General features: G+C 38.6%; 2 long non-coding RNA genes across 4 annotated transcripts in view; one reads left to right on the forward strand and one right to left on the reverse strand.

Annotated features, from left to right (window-relative positions):
* Positions 1-5,611, forward strand: part of LOC142179437 (uncharacterized) — a 30,468-nt gene extending 24,857 nt beyond the window's left edge. For 2 of the 3 annotated variants that reach the window (XR_012707552.1, XR_012707551.1), the window contains exons 3-4: positions 4,254-4,321; positions 5,337-5,611. This is a non-coding gene — a long non-coding RNA (uncharacterized LOC142179437). The remainder of the gene's footprint in view (positions 1-4,253; positions 4,322-5,336) is intronic. The other variant, XR_012707550.1, reaches the window with a different exon arrangement.
* Positions 5,612-6,832: 1,221 nt separating this feature from the next.
* LOC107767886 (uncharacterized) lies at positions 6,833-8,500 on the reverse strand. Its single transcript, XR_001644011.2, has 3 exons — positions 8,353-8,500; positions 7,187-7,261; positions 6,833-6,975 (listed from the first exon to the last, which is right to left on the reverse strand). It is a non-coding gene; the product is annotated as an uncharacterized LOC107767886 (long non-coding RNA).
* Between the last annotated feature and the right edge of the window lie 4,622 nt (positions 8,501-13,122).

Here is a 13,122-nt window from a genome sequence, read left to right on the forward strand (position 1 = left end):
TTCGTATGGTCGGACGAGTGTGAGGAGAGCTTTCAGAAGCTCAAGACAGCCTTGACCACAGCTCCAGTGTTGGTTTTGCCATCAGCTTCAGGTTCATATACCGTGTATTGTGATGCTTCAAGAGTTGGGATTGGTTGTGTGTTGATGCAGGAGGGTAGAGTTATTGCTTATGCTTCTCGGCAGTTGAAGCCCCATGAGAAGAACTACCCCGTTCATGATTTGGAGTTGGCTCCCAAGGGTCACGCATTGAAGATTTGGAGGCATTACTTGTATGGCGTATCTTGTGAGGTGTTCACTGATCATCGCAGTCTTCAGCATTTGTTCAAGCAAAAGGATCTTAATTTGAGGCAACGGAGATTGTTGGAGTTGCTTAAGGATTATGATATCACTATATTGTACCATCCGGGAAAGGCCAATGTGGTGGCTGATGCTTTGAGCCGAAAGGCAGTGAGTATGGGAATTTTTGCATATATTCCAGTTGGGGAGAGACCTCTTGCAGTTGATGTTCAAGCCTTGGCCAATCGGTTCATGAGGTTGGATATTTCGTAGCCCAATCGGTGTTGGCTTGTGTGGTTTATCGGTCTTCTTTATATGATCGCATCAGAGAGCGCCAGTATGATGATCCGCATTTCCTTGTCCTTAGGGACAGAGTCCAGCATGATGATGCCAGAGATGTGACCGTCGGTGATGATGGTGTGTTGAGGATGTAGGGCCGGATTTGTGTGCCCAAGGTGGATGGGTTTAGAGAGTTGATTCTGGAGGAGGCCCATAGCTCGCGGTATTCTATTCATCCGGGTGTCGCGAAAAATGTATCAGGATTTAAGGCAACACTATTGGTGGAGAAGAATGAAGAAAGATATTGTGGGATTTGTAGCTCGGTGTCTCATTTGTCAGTAGGTGAAGTATGAGCATCAGAGACAGGGTGGCTTGTTTCAACAGATGGTTATTCCCGAGTGGAAGTGGGAGAGAATTACTATGGACTTTGTGGTTGGAATTCCTCGGACTTTGAAGAAGTTCGATGTTGTTTGGGTGATTGTGGATCGGCTGACCAAGTCTGTGCACTTCATTCCTGTGTGTACTACCTATTCTTCTGAGCGGTTGGCAGGAATTTATATCCGGGAGATTGTTCGGTTGCATGGCGTTCCTGTTTCCATCATCTCAAATAGAGGTACTCAGTTTACTTCGCAGTTTTGGAGAGCCGTGCAGAGAGAGTTAGGTACTTAGGTAGAGTTGAGCACAACGTTTCATCCTTAGACGGACGGACAGTCCGAGCGTACTATTCAAATATTAGAGGACATGTTGCGTGCTTGTGTTATTGACTTTGGAGGTTCATGGGATAGGTTTCTACCACTTGCAGAGTTTGCTTACAACAACAGCTACCAGTCGAGTATTCAGATGGCTCCATATGAGGCTTTGTACGGGAGGCGGAGTAGATCTCTGGTTGGTTGGTTTGAGCCCGGCGAGGCTAGACTATTGGGGACAGATTTGGTTCAGGAAGCCTTAGAGAAGGTTAATGTGATTCAGGAGAGGCTTCGTACAGTGCAGTCACGTCAGAAGAGTTATGCAGACCGGAAGGTTCGAGATGTGTCCTACATGGTCGGTGAGAAGGTCTTGCTGAAGGTTTCGCCCATGAAGGGTGTTATGAGATTTGGGAAGAAAGGCAAGTTGAGTCCTCGGTTCATTGGGCCTTTTGAGGTGCTTCGGAGGATTGGGGAGGTGGCTTATGAGCTTGCTTTGCCACCCAGCCTGTCGAGTGTGCATCCGGTATTTCATGTTTCTATGCTCCGGAAGTATAGTGGGGATCCGTCTCATGTTTTGGACTATAGCACGGTTCAGTTGGATGATGATTTGACCTTTGATGTGGAGCCAGTAGCTATTTTGGGTCGCCAGGTTCGAAAGTTGAGGTCAAAGGATATAGCTTCAGTGAAGGTGCAGTGGAGAGGTCGACCCATGGAGGAGGCTACCTGGGAGACCGAGCGGGAGATACAGAGCATATATCCTCATCTATTTGAGGCTTCGGGTATGTTTCTTGAATCGTTTGAGGACGAACATTTGTTTAAGTTGGGGAGGATGTGACGACACGGCCAGTCGTCTCATGAGTTACCACTCCATTTCCCCCATTTCAGCTTCTTTACGCTTCGTTATCCATGTTTTATGTGATCGAGTTTATTAGTTCGAGTTCAGAGAGGATTTGGTAAGAAATGAGACACTTAGTCTCATTTAAGAAGGCTTAAGTTGGAAAAGTTAACCGAATGTTGACTTCTATGTTAGAAGGCTCGGAAGTGAGTTCTGATGGTTCGGTTAGCTTCGGGAGGTGATTTGTGACTTAGGAGCGCGATCGGAATGGGTTTTGGAGTTGTAGAGAAGATTTAGGCTTGAATTGGCGAAATTGATATTTTGGCAAATTCCGGTTGATAGGCGAGATTTTGATATAGGGGTCGGAATGGAATTTCGAGAGTTGCAGTAGCTTCATTGTGTCATTTGGGATGTGTGTGCAAAATTTCAGGTCATTCGGACGAGATTTGATAGACCTTTTGATCGAAAGCATAATTTAAGAGTTCTTGGAGTTCTTAGGCCTGGATCCTTTGTTAAATTGGTTATTTGATGTTGTTGTGAGCGTTCCGAAGTTTTGAGCAAGTTTGAACGATGTCATGAGATGTGTTGGTACAATTGGTTTGAAGTTCCGGGAGTTCAGAGTAGGTTCCAGGTTGTTTTAGTGCAAAAATCATAGTTGTAGCAGGCCTACAGGGGTTGCAGGCCCCAGAACTTAAGGTTGTGCATTTGGATCGGATATCCGAAATCCGATCCGATCCACTCTATTTCGGATTTTCGGATTTTCGGATTGGATACGGATTGTGTTTTTTGAAATTTCGGATTTTCGGATTGGATTCGGATTGGTATGATTTTAATCCGATCCGATATCCGAAATTATATGTACCTATATAAATACACACTAAAATTTTAGGGTTATGCTTATTCATTTTTCACACACCCCTCACTCACTTAGATTTTTCCGTCTCTCTTGCACCTCTCTTCTCTTCAGTGAAGACTAATAGAGTCTCAATGACTCAAACTTCCGATTTTACTTTGATTTTATGTCTCTTTCTTCTGCCTCTCTTCTCTTCTCTTCTGTCTTTTATGTCTATTTCATGTTCTATTCTTCAACTTTTGATTTTATTTTGATTTTTTTGTTTGTTTTGGTAGATGGAAGATGAGATAGAGACACCGAATGAACTTTAAATTGATGAAATATTTTGTGACAATCCGATCCGACAATCCGAAAAATTATCCGATCCAAAGTTTAAAATCTGATCCAATCCAATGTTAATTCGGATCAAATTCGGATTGCCCTTTTCAGAATCCGAAATCCGAATCCGAAATATGCTAAATCCGATCCAATCTGATCCGTGCACAGCCCTACCAGAACTTACCCATGCGGTCCGCACAAAAATAGGTGCGCCCGCGTTGAGTGTTGTGCAGACCGCACAAAGTGGTGTGCGGCCGCGGTAGGTGTCATGCGGACCGCACAAAGTGGTGTGAGGCCGCGGTGGGGAACGATCCTCTAGTCCTACTTCGTAAGCTCATATCTTTTAATATACAAGGAATTTTGAGGTGATTTAAAAAACAAAGTTGTAGCCTTTCGTATCTATTTTCCAGAAAGGGAAAGATATCGTAATTTGGACATCTGTAGCAAAAGGTATGGCCAAAATACTAAGCCTATCACTGCAGAGGGAGGCCTGTGCAGCCGCGCGTTACCTTTGTGCGGACCGCGTGAGTTTTTGTGCAGCCCGCGTGAGCTGAAACCTGAGGGGTACCTATAAATACGAGGTTTTGGGTTTTATTTAATATTTTGACCTAGAGAGCTCAGATATTTGTGATTTTTCGAAGGTTTTTCAAGAAATTCATCAGGGTAAGTGATTTTAACTCAGATTTAGCTAGAATACATGAATTTATCACTGAATTCATCATTTAATTCGTGATTTGAGATGGAATTTGGGAAGAAAATTGTGAAACCTTTCAAAAATATAAAATGATGATTTGAAGGACCAAATGGTATCGGAATTGGATAATTTTGGTATGGTTAGACTCGTGAGGGTATGAGGATTCTGAAAATGTAAATTTTACCCGATTTCTAGACGTGGGCCCGGGGCTCGGATTTTGCTAATTTCGAGATTTTTGATATTTTTCGAATGTTTTCGCTTGGGCTTTGTTACCTTAGCATATTGTGACGTATTCGTTCTGATTTTGGATAGATTCGACGCGCGTGGAGGCAAATTCGAGGGGCAAAGGCGTCGCGAGCTAGAGAATTAGCCAGTTCGAGGTGAGTAATGGTTGTAAATGATGTCCCGAGGGTTTGAAACCCCGGATTGCACATCGTAGTACTATATTGAGGCAAGATACGCGCTGGATGATGAGCGTAAGGTCTTTCACTACTGGGGATTTTGACTTAGTCCATCCCGATTGATGACTTTACTGAATATTTGACTGAAATTCATTTGTTATCATCATGATTTGGGCTGATTGCCATATTTGGGCTTCGTGCCAACTATTTGAACCTTCCGAGGATTTTTATCACTGTTTCCTTACTACTTGACTTATTATTTGAATTCAGTCGAGTTGATATCTACTTTTTTACAAACTTAGCCACTTTTACTCAGATTTGAAACTTAAATGATATTTCTACATCATATTTTGGGCTGAGAACTACTGTTTTACTAATGCCCAAGGGGCTTATGATGATTTCTGGACTGAGTGAGGTCGAGGGCCATATGTGAGGATATGCTGAGTGATATGAGGCCGAGGGCCTGAGATACTATTTATGCCATACGGTGGCTTGAGTGATGTGAGGATATGCTGAGTGATGATGCTACGAGGTGGCTTGATATAGCGCTTGGGCCGTAAGGGCCCCCCGGAGTCTGCACACCCACAGTGAGCGCGGGTACCCATGTGATTTGAAACAGTGGTCACAATGACACTGTATGATGCAATTTGGTCAGGTAACAATGGCTGACCATTATACTGAGTGATTGTGAGGTAGCCCGAGGGGCTGATACTGTACAGAGAGTGAGTCCGAGGGGTTGATACTATGCTGAGCGATTGATACTGTGCCCGAGGGGCGGATTTCTAATTGTTAATTACCTGTTAAATTACCTGTTTTACTTGTTGTAAAGAGGAATATCATTTGATTTCTTCACTGATTTTTTGCTTTAAGTGATTTTACTGCTTGATATGGAATTGCTTTGTGCCTTTATGTGTTTTCATACTTTCAACCATTATTTGTAATTATTACTCACTGAGTCGGAGTACTCACACTACTCCATGCACCGTGTGTGCAGACTCAGGTATAGCAGAGTCCGCACCTGAATGCTGATTCCTTCCAGGCTAGGCAGTGATTTGGAGTTACGAGGTAGTTGTTGACGTCTGCAGCCCCTTGTCTCTCTTATCCTCTATCATTTATGTTTTCTTCAAACTGTTGTATCGGATTCCATACTTGTATACCTATAGCAGATTCTATAGTTTCTCATGACTTGTGACACCCCGGTTTGGGCTGTGTCGGGATGGTTCCTGCTGTTATTATCGTTAAATTCCGCAATTTATGAGCATTATAATATATGTTATTACTGTTTATGATGATTAACTGTTTAAAAGAGGTGTTCCGTTTTGGTCTGGCTGGCCTTGTCTTCACGAGAGGCGGCATCACGATCGGGTTTGGGGATTGGGTCGTGACACCATTTTTTCTCCTGATAAAGTATAACAAATAAATCGTCAATCTATTTCAATATTTCCATCACCTATCTTGTATGTTAGCAAAATAACCATTCAAAAGAGAATACATATCCAAGTACCATCCTAAAAGCAAAGAGACCGGAAAAAAAAGTAGGAGAAAAATATTCCTTGCACACATTTATCATAAAAATGAGAGGTTCCTTCTTGTTCTTTTTCTATTGTACAAACATATTATACATTATTTTTTTTCCTTTTGCATAATTGGTCGAGTAAAATATTTCTAATAAATAATTTCAAAACTCATGATTTTGCGATTCTTTTAAGTAGTTATAGCTTAAATTTATCATCACATTTATCTGCTCAATTATAGAAAAATAATTAAAATAAAAATATTCGAGGACAACAATGTATGAGAATACTTTGAGGATAGTTTACCATATTTCTTTTATGTTAATAATTATATTATAAAGAAAGTTATGTTTAAGCAATAAAATTTAATTTTTTACACGAAGAAAATAAAAAGGATGGTAACAATACTTTTTATTAAAAATCATGTACTCTTTTCGTCAGCCTTGGCAAGTGCATAAAAAACTTGATTTTTATAACTTTTGGTTATTTTCGCTTCATGTTCTCCCCCAAAATCAGTATTTTACATTTATCACCGGAAATGTATAAGCAATAAAATTTAATTTTAACACGAAGAAAGTAAAAAGGGACGGTAATAATGATTTTTATCAAAAACATATTCTTTTCGTCAGCCTTGGCAAGTGCATAGAAAACATAATTTTTACCTTTGGTTATTTCTGCTTCATGTTCTCGTCCCCCAAAATCTTTTTTACATTCATCACCATAAATTTCTAGCATCTCCAAGAGCAAGTTGGAATACATTTGAATTTGCAAAACGTGATAGTACTCTATAGTATTTTTATATTTTAATGAAAATTGTCTTCAGCCAACTCTTAAAATTGTCTTCAGCCAACTCTTATGCAAAATGAACTTGTAATATCTGAAGTCTGATATGACTTTATAAAGAATTATTTTCACTACTGAAAAATGTAATACTACCAATAAGAATAATATAATTTATTATCTTAATTTCCCAATACACAAAAAGGTACTACAAGAAGAAGAAATCATTACGTCCATACTATTATACTGTTACCTCTGCAGCTAGGACATTTACAGTAAAAACATCATGTCCTATGGAAACCTTGGTGGGATTCATCTTGTATTCTCTGACAGCCTAAACTTTTCAAGGAAAAGAAACAAAAATTAAAAATTTGTTTTAGTGTAGAAAAGGGAAATAAAAGAACACTTATGGTGAAATGAAAACCTTTCGAGGAGAAATTTTTGTAATTGTTAACCAATAATAATATTGCTGGGCGTTGAATAAGTTTTATTGGGGGCGAAAATCCTTTAATGCACAAAATAAAAGATACCGGCATAAATCTAGTCTTACTACTTGACAATGAAAATGAAAGTCGTTATCCGCCTCCCCTTCTTCCAAATCCCCTAACATTGAAACCCTGTTAAACTTTAGAATAGAAAAATGTGTGAGAAAGAGTAATATAATGATACCAATTTAAGCACAATAAATACAGAAGACATACATAGTTACGAACGGAAGAGCAGAAGGTGCAATTAAAAGGATTAAGAAAAAGTCTTTTGGAATATGTGTGATTAAGAGGATTAATAACGTACCTTTTGAATTTTTTAATATTGCAAATGAAAGAAAGGCAAAAAGAATGAGGAAAAAAGAAAAATAGCATTTCTTGGTTGAGACTAAGAGGGTGTTTGGCTAAGCTTATAAGCTGGTCAAACTGGTTTATAAACAGTTTTTGGCTTATCTACGTGTTTGGTAAAATTAAAAGTGCTTATAAGTTAAGTGCTTATAAGTCAAAAGTCATAAGTTGGTCTCCCCCAACTTATCAAATTTTAGCTTACACTTTAGGTTTGACCAAAATATTTACTATTCTATCCATAAAATACTTCTTTTTAAAGCAAAACTCTTCGTATACCCAGTTCTTCAACTGCTTATAATTAATTTCACCACTTTTATTCAAACACATAACTGCTTATTTTTTAAACTAGCTTAAACACTTAAAAGTGCTTTTCAGCACTTAATGCTTATCAGCTACTCTAAATCAGCTAAGCTAAACGGGCCCTAATACTTATAATGGATGGAAAAAAATCCTCATCAGTTCTTGACTGCTGCTAAATAAGAAGTTACTGATTGTTAATATGCCCTTCCAGAATGTCAAGTTGGAACTGTTGGAGTTGTAATCGAATGGTTTAATTTTTTTTTCTTTTTAAAGAAAAATGAGCTAAAGCCCCCAAAACATAAGAAATTAGATAAATCCATTTTCCAGTCAATGAAAATATCATATCACCTTGCCAAGTCCCAGCATTACATAGATATATATATAAATTATTAATCTTGGAAAGAGAAGAGAAAATACTTTATACTGTTAGTCATTTTAGGAGGACGTAAATCAAAAAATGATAGGAAAAATAAAAATAAAAATAACTTGATAAAAAAAAATAAAAATAGAAGTGATCCGATTAAACACCAAGAGAACATGAAAGAGAACTGATTAATTTCAAAACCAAAAGGAAGGAATTTACCTCTAGCAATTGGAGAAATAAGATGAAGAGAACGTTACCACAAAGAAAAAACACACCACACTGACGGGCCTCTAACGTGGAAGGAAGAAAGGGAAAAGGATGAGGCATATTTAAAATGACTGTTGAAAGTGGCTTTTCAGTAAAGAAGGGCTTTAAAAGTGACGTTCCAAATTTTTAACAGAACACTTAAAAAAGGAGAAGGGCAAAAATTCAAGGAAGAAGATAAATAGTAATCCTAGTTTCTAAGAGGTGTCACATCATCTTCTTTTGTCCCTCTTTTATATAGATATATAGATAGATATAGATCGATAAAGAAATGAACCTTGAACCCAAATTAACTAGCTAGATATAATATTGCCAACCAGAGCATGAATAATATAATATGGGGCTCAATATCGAATAAATTAAGAATTGGGATGGATCTGAAATCTTGAACCTAATTTAACCTCAAAAATTATTTTAGTAACTAGCAGAGAATTATCCAAGATAATATAAGAAGATCTATTCCACATCTCAATGCTAGACTACTTTAACTTATTCGATCCTCTACTTTTTGCAAGTCTCTCCATGCAACTCACTTCTCTAACTTGTAAAAAAAGTGAACGACCAAGTCATGAATTTTGCGGTGAAAATTGAAACTCCAAGTGGTAAGCCGTAACGATAACTGCATCAACTTAGTGCAGAGAGAGAGAGAATCAATACCATATTAGTCTAACCTCAAAGCACATGTATGAGTATGAATGTATGATGTACGTTACCTTCTTCAAGCTCACGATACGACTATTTCACTTCTAATATTCTTTTTTCGTATTTCTTTAATAATGGTCAGCTCTAACTAAAAAGGTCTAGGTCCTTTGTACGTACATCACATTTCTCGTTAATCATGAAGTGGCACCCCTAGGAAATGTCACTTGTATATAAACAATATAGACGACTATGAAGCAAATTTGTAAAATATCAAAATGTCAAAACAAAGAAGAAATGTGGGGAAGTTGAGTACCAATACCCAAATTCTAAGTCAGTGTTGAAGTGCTAGGATATGACAGCTGTGCAACGTGAAAAGCTGAGGTAGAGGACTGAGTGACATGCAGTCACTTTAGCATAGTGTTAGTTGGGTATTAAAAGTTAATTGTAACAGATTTAGTTGTAGGTTTGGAGCTAATTAAGTGAGTTGGTTTTATGTTTATATATACAAATGTATATAGCAGTAGTGGAAATTAATTTTAATAGATTTTCTTTTCTCTCAATACACAGAAGATACAACTTCCCAGAAGCTTCTCTCCCTAGCCTTCGTCTTCATTCTTGGTTGAGCTTAATATCCACTCAATAATGGTGGATTTAACATGGTATTAGTGCTCAAGAGAATCTATCGAAGTTGAGACTTTGGCTTGAGAGTTGTTCTATGAAATTGTTGAGAGAATTTTCAATCGGTTCTTTGCTTATCCTCAAATCCCCAATTTCTGAGTAAATCTTTAATGACTACTTTGGACATTGATAATCCGCGACATTCATTGTGCGTAAAACCTTCATATGCGCTAGGAAATGTAATAATTTCAGTCTGATTGACTAGCAGCGAGAATTATTCAGTCTGGGGCAGAGCAATGAAGATCGCGTTGTGAGCCAAACAAAAATTAGGGTTTATAAATGATACATGCACTAAAGATCAATTCACTATTGATCTAGGCGAGGATTGGGAACGCGTCACCACCACAGTTTTGACTTGGATAATGAACACTATGTCGCCGGAATTAGTGAATGGGATAGTCTATGCCAGTAATGCTCATGAGGTGTGGAGTGATTTATAGGTTCGTTTTGAGAAAATCAATGGATCAAGGATCTACAATCTTCATCGCGAAATTGCTACAACTTCTCAAGATACCTCCAGTATTTCTGTTTATCATTCTAGACTTAAACTGTTGTGGGATGAATATAATGCTCTAATTCCAACTCTGCATGTAACTCCTGAAACAAGAGAATTCATAACACACCTAGAACAACAAAAGCTTTTTCAGTTTTTAATGGGATTAAATGATAGCTTTAGTGCCATTAGAAGTTAGATGCTACTCTTGTCCCCTCACCAAGTGTGAGTCATGCATATACTATGCTAATTCATGAGGAGAGCCAAAGGAAAGTTTGTATGACCAATACACCTATGAATGAGGTGAATGAATCTACTGCTTTAATAAATTCAAGAGATAACCCACAGAAGTTCAAGAGATATAAAAATCTATATTGTGAGTACTGTAGAACCAAAGGCCACACCAAAGATACTTGTTATAAGTTAGTGAGCTACCCACCTGGTTTCAAAGGAAAGAGGAAGCAAGAGTATCTACAAGCCAATGAAGCCATGAGTGATGGATTTCATACAAAGGATGACATGTTTCAGGTAGCCACAACTGCAGATTCTAATGTAGCAAGACAAGGAATGCACAATTATTTCACTGATGAGCAGTACAACCAGATAATGAAGCTATTTAATCAGGACAAAGGAGAAGAGTTTGAAGCAAATATGGTCGGTAACATTGATTCACAATTGACTCAACCATGTGACATTCCTTGGATCATTGATACATGGGTAACAAATCAATATGACTTCAAATATTAACTTGCTGACTGATATAACTAAATTACCTAACTCCAAAGGAGGTAATGTTCATCTGCCACATGGAAAATCAGTACTAGTTGTGTACCACAGAAAGTGTAGTATCATAGGTGGTGAATTAATTCACAATATGTTGTGTGTGACGACTCAGCCAATCGTCTTAAGAATTAATGCCCCGATCCCCTATTAACTACTTTTCCCAAGTTTATTTCTGCTAATGTGATTTGCCGGGATGCTCAGTTTTGAGTTTTGAGGAGTTTTGGGACGCTTAGTCCCTAAATGAGAGTTTAAGTGTTAGAAAGTTGACCGAAGTCGGAACAGTGGGGAGACATCCTAGGAATGGAAATCTGACGGTTTCGTTAGCTCTGTTAGGTGAATTTGGGGCTGGGAGCGTGTTCGGAATGTGTTTTGGAGGTCTGTAGCTAATTTAGGCTTGAAATGCCGAAGTTTGAATTTTTGAAGTTTCCGGTCCGATAGTGAGATTTTGATCTGAGGGTAGGAATGGAATTACGGAAGTTTCAATAGCTCCGTCATGTCATTTGGGATGTGTGTGCAAAATTTCAGGTCATTCGGGCGAGATTTGATACAGTTTTTGATCGAAAACATAATTTAAGAGTTCTTGGAGGCTTGAATCCTATGTGAAATTGGTGATTTGATGTTGTTATAAGCATTCCGAAGTGTTGATCAAGTTTGAACGATATCATGGGATGTGTTGGTATAATTGGTTTGAAGTTCCGGGATGTTTTAGTGCAAAAATCATAGCTGTAGCAGGTCTACAGGGGTTGCAGGCCCCAGAACTCACTCACGCGGTCCGCACAAAAATTAGTGCGCCCGCGTTGAGTGCTGTGCGGACCGCACGAAAGCGGGCGCGGCCGTGGTAGGCGTCGCGCGGACCGCACAAAGTGGGGCACAACCGCGGTGAAGGGCCCTCCCGCTGGTCCTACTTCGGAAGCTCATATCTTTTGATCTACAAGGAATTTTGAGGTGATTCAAAAATAAAAGTTGTAGCCCTTCGTGTCTTTTTTCCAGAAAGCGAAAGATAATGTAATTTGGACATCTTTAACAAAAGGTATGGACAAAATACTAAAGCCTGTCACTACAGAGGTGCGGCCCGCATGAGTTTTGGTGCGGCCAAAATAATTTGGACCGCATGAGTTTTGGTGCGGCCCGCGTGAGCTAAAACCTGAGGGGTACCTATAAATACGAGGTTTTGGGTTTTATTTAATATTTTGACCTAGAGAGCTCGGATTTTGGCGATTTTTCGAAGGTTTTTCAAGAAATTCATCGGGGTAAGTGATTTTAACTCAGATTTGGCTAGAATAAATGAATCTAACAATGAATTCATCATTTAATTCGTGATTTGAGAGGGAATTTGGGAAGAAAATTGTGAAAACCTTTCAAAAATGTAAAATGATGATTTAAAAGGCCAAATAGTGTTGGAATTGTATAATTTTTGTATGGTTAGACTCGTGAGAGTGCGAGGTTTCTGGGAATATAAATTTTTACCGATTCCGAGACATGGGCCTGAGGGGCGTTTTGGTCATTTTCCATAATTTCGCGTATTAGCTTTGAATTAAAACATAGGATCATTTGTTTGAGATGATATTTACGATATGCAATTGAATTGATTAGATTTGGGTCATTTGGAGTCGGATACTCGTGGCAAAAGCATGGTTTCTAGTTGATTTTGAGCCGGTTCGAGGTAAATGGCTTGTCTAACCTTGTGTGGGGGACCTTTCCCCTTAGGATGTGCTATATTTGATATTTGAAATGCCGTGTACGTGAGGTGACGAGCGCGTACTTGAGCTAATTATTGAAAATCCGGTTTTTCCTTAAGTATTTCAATTGAGTTCTTTTCTTGTTTTATTCTACTTGTGAATTTAGCATGTTGCTAGTCTAGAAAGGCATGTTTAGTTGACTTATGCCTATTTGCTTAAATTGCCTGAATTGTATTACGTGAAGCATGTTAGGCTAGAAGTAAACGTTTACTTGGTACGAAATTAGCATTTAATTTAATATTCTTGTGTTGCTGCTCTGTGTTTTAAATTGGGACTACGGGTTAGATTCCCCCTGCACATTTACTTTGGGACTACGAGTTAGATTCTCGGGAGATTCCCCCTGAACATTTACTTTGGGACTACGGGTTAGATTCCCGGGAGATTCCCCCT

The sequence above is a fragment of the Nicotiana tabacum genome, chromosome 3 (assembly GCF_000715075.1).
Source record: "Nicotiana tabacum cultivar K326 chromosome 3, ASM71507v2, whole genome shotgun sequence".
Lineage (NCBI taxonomy): Eukaryota > Viridiplantae > Streptophyta > Magnoliopsida > Solanales > Solanaceae > Nicotiana > Nicotiana tabacum.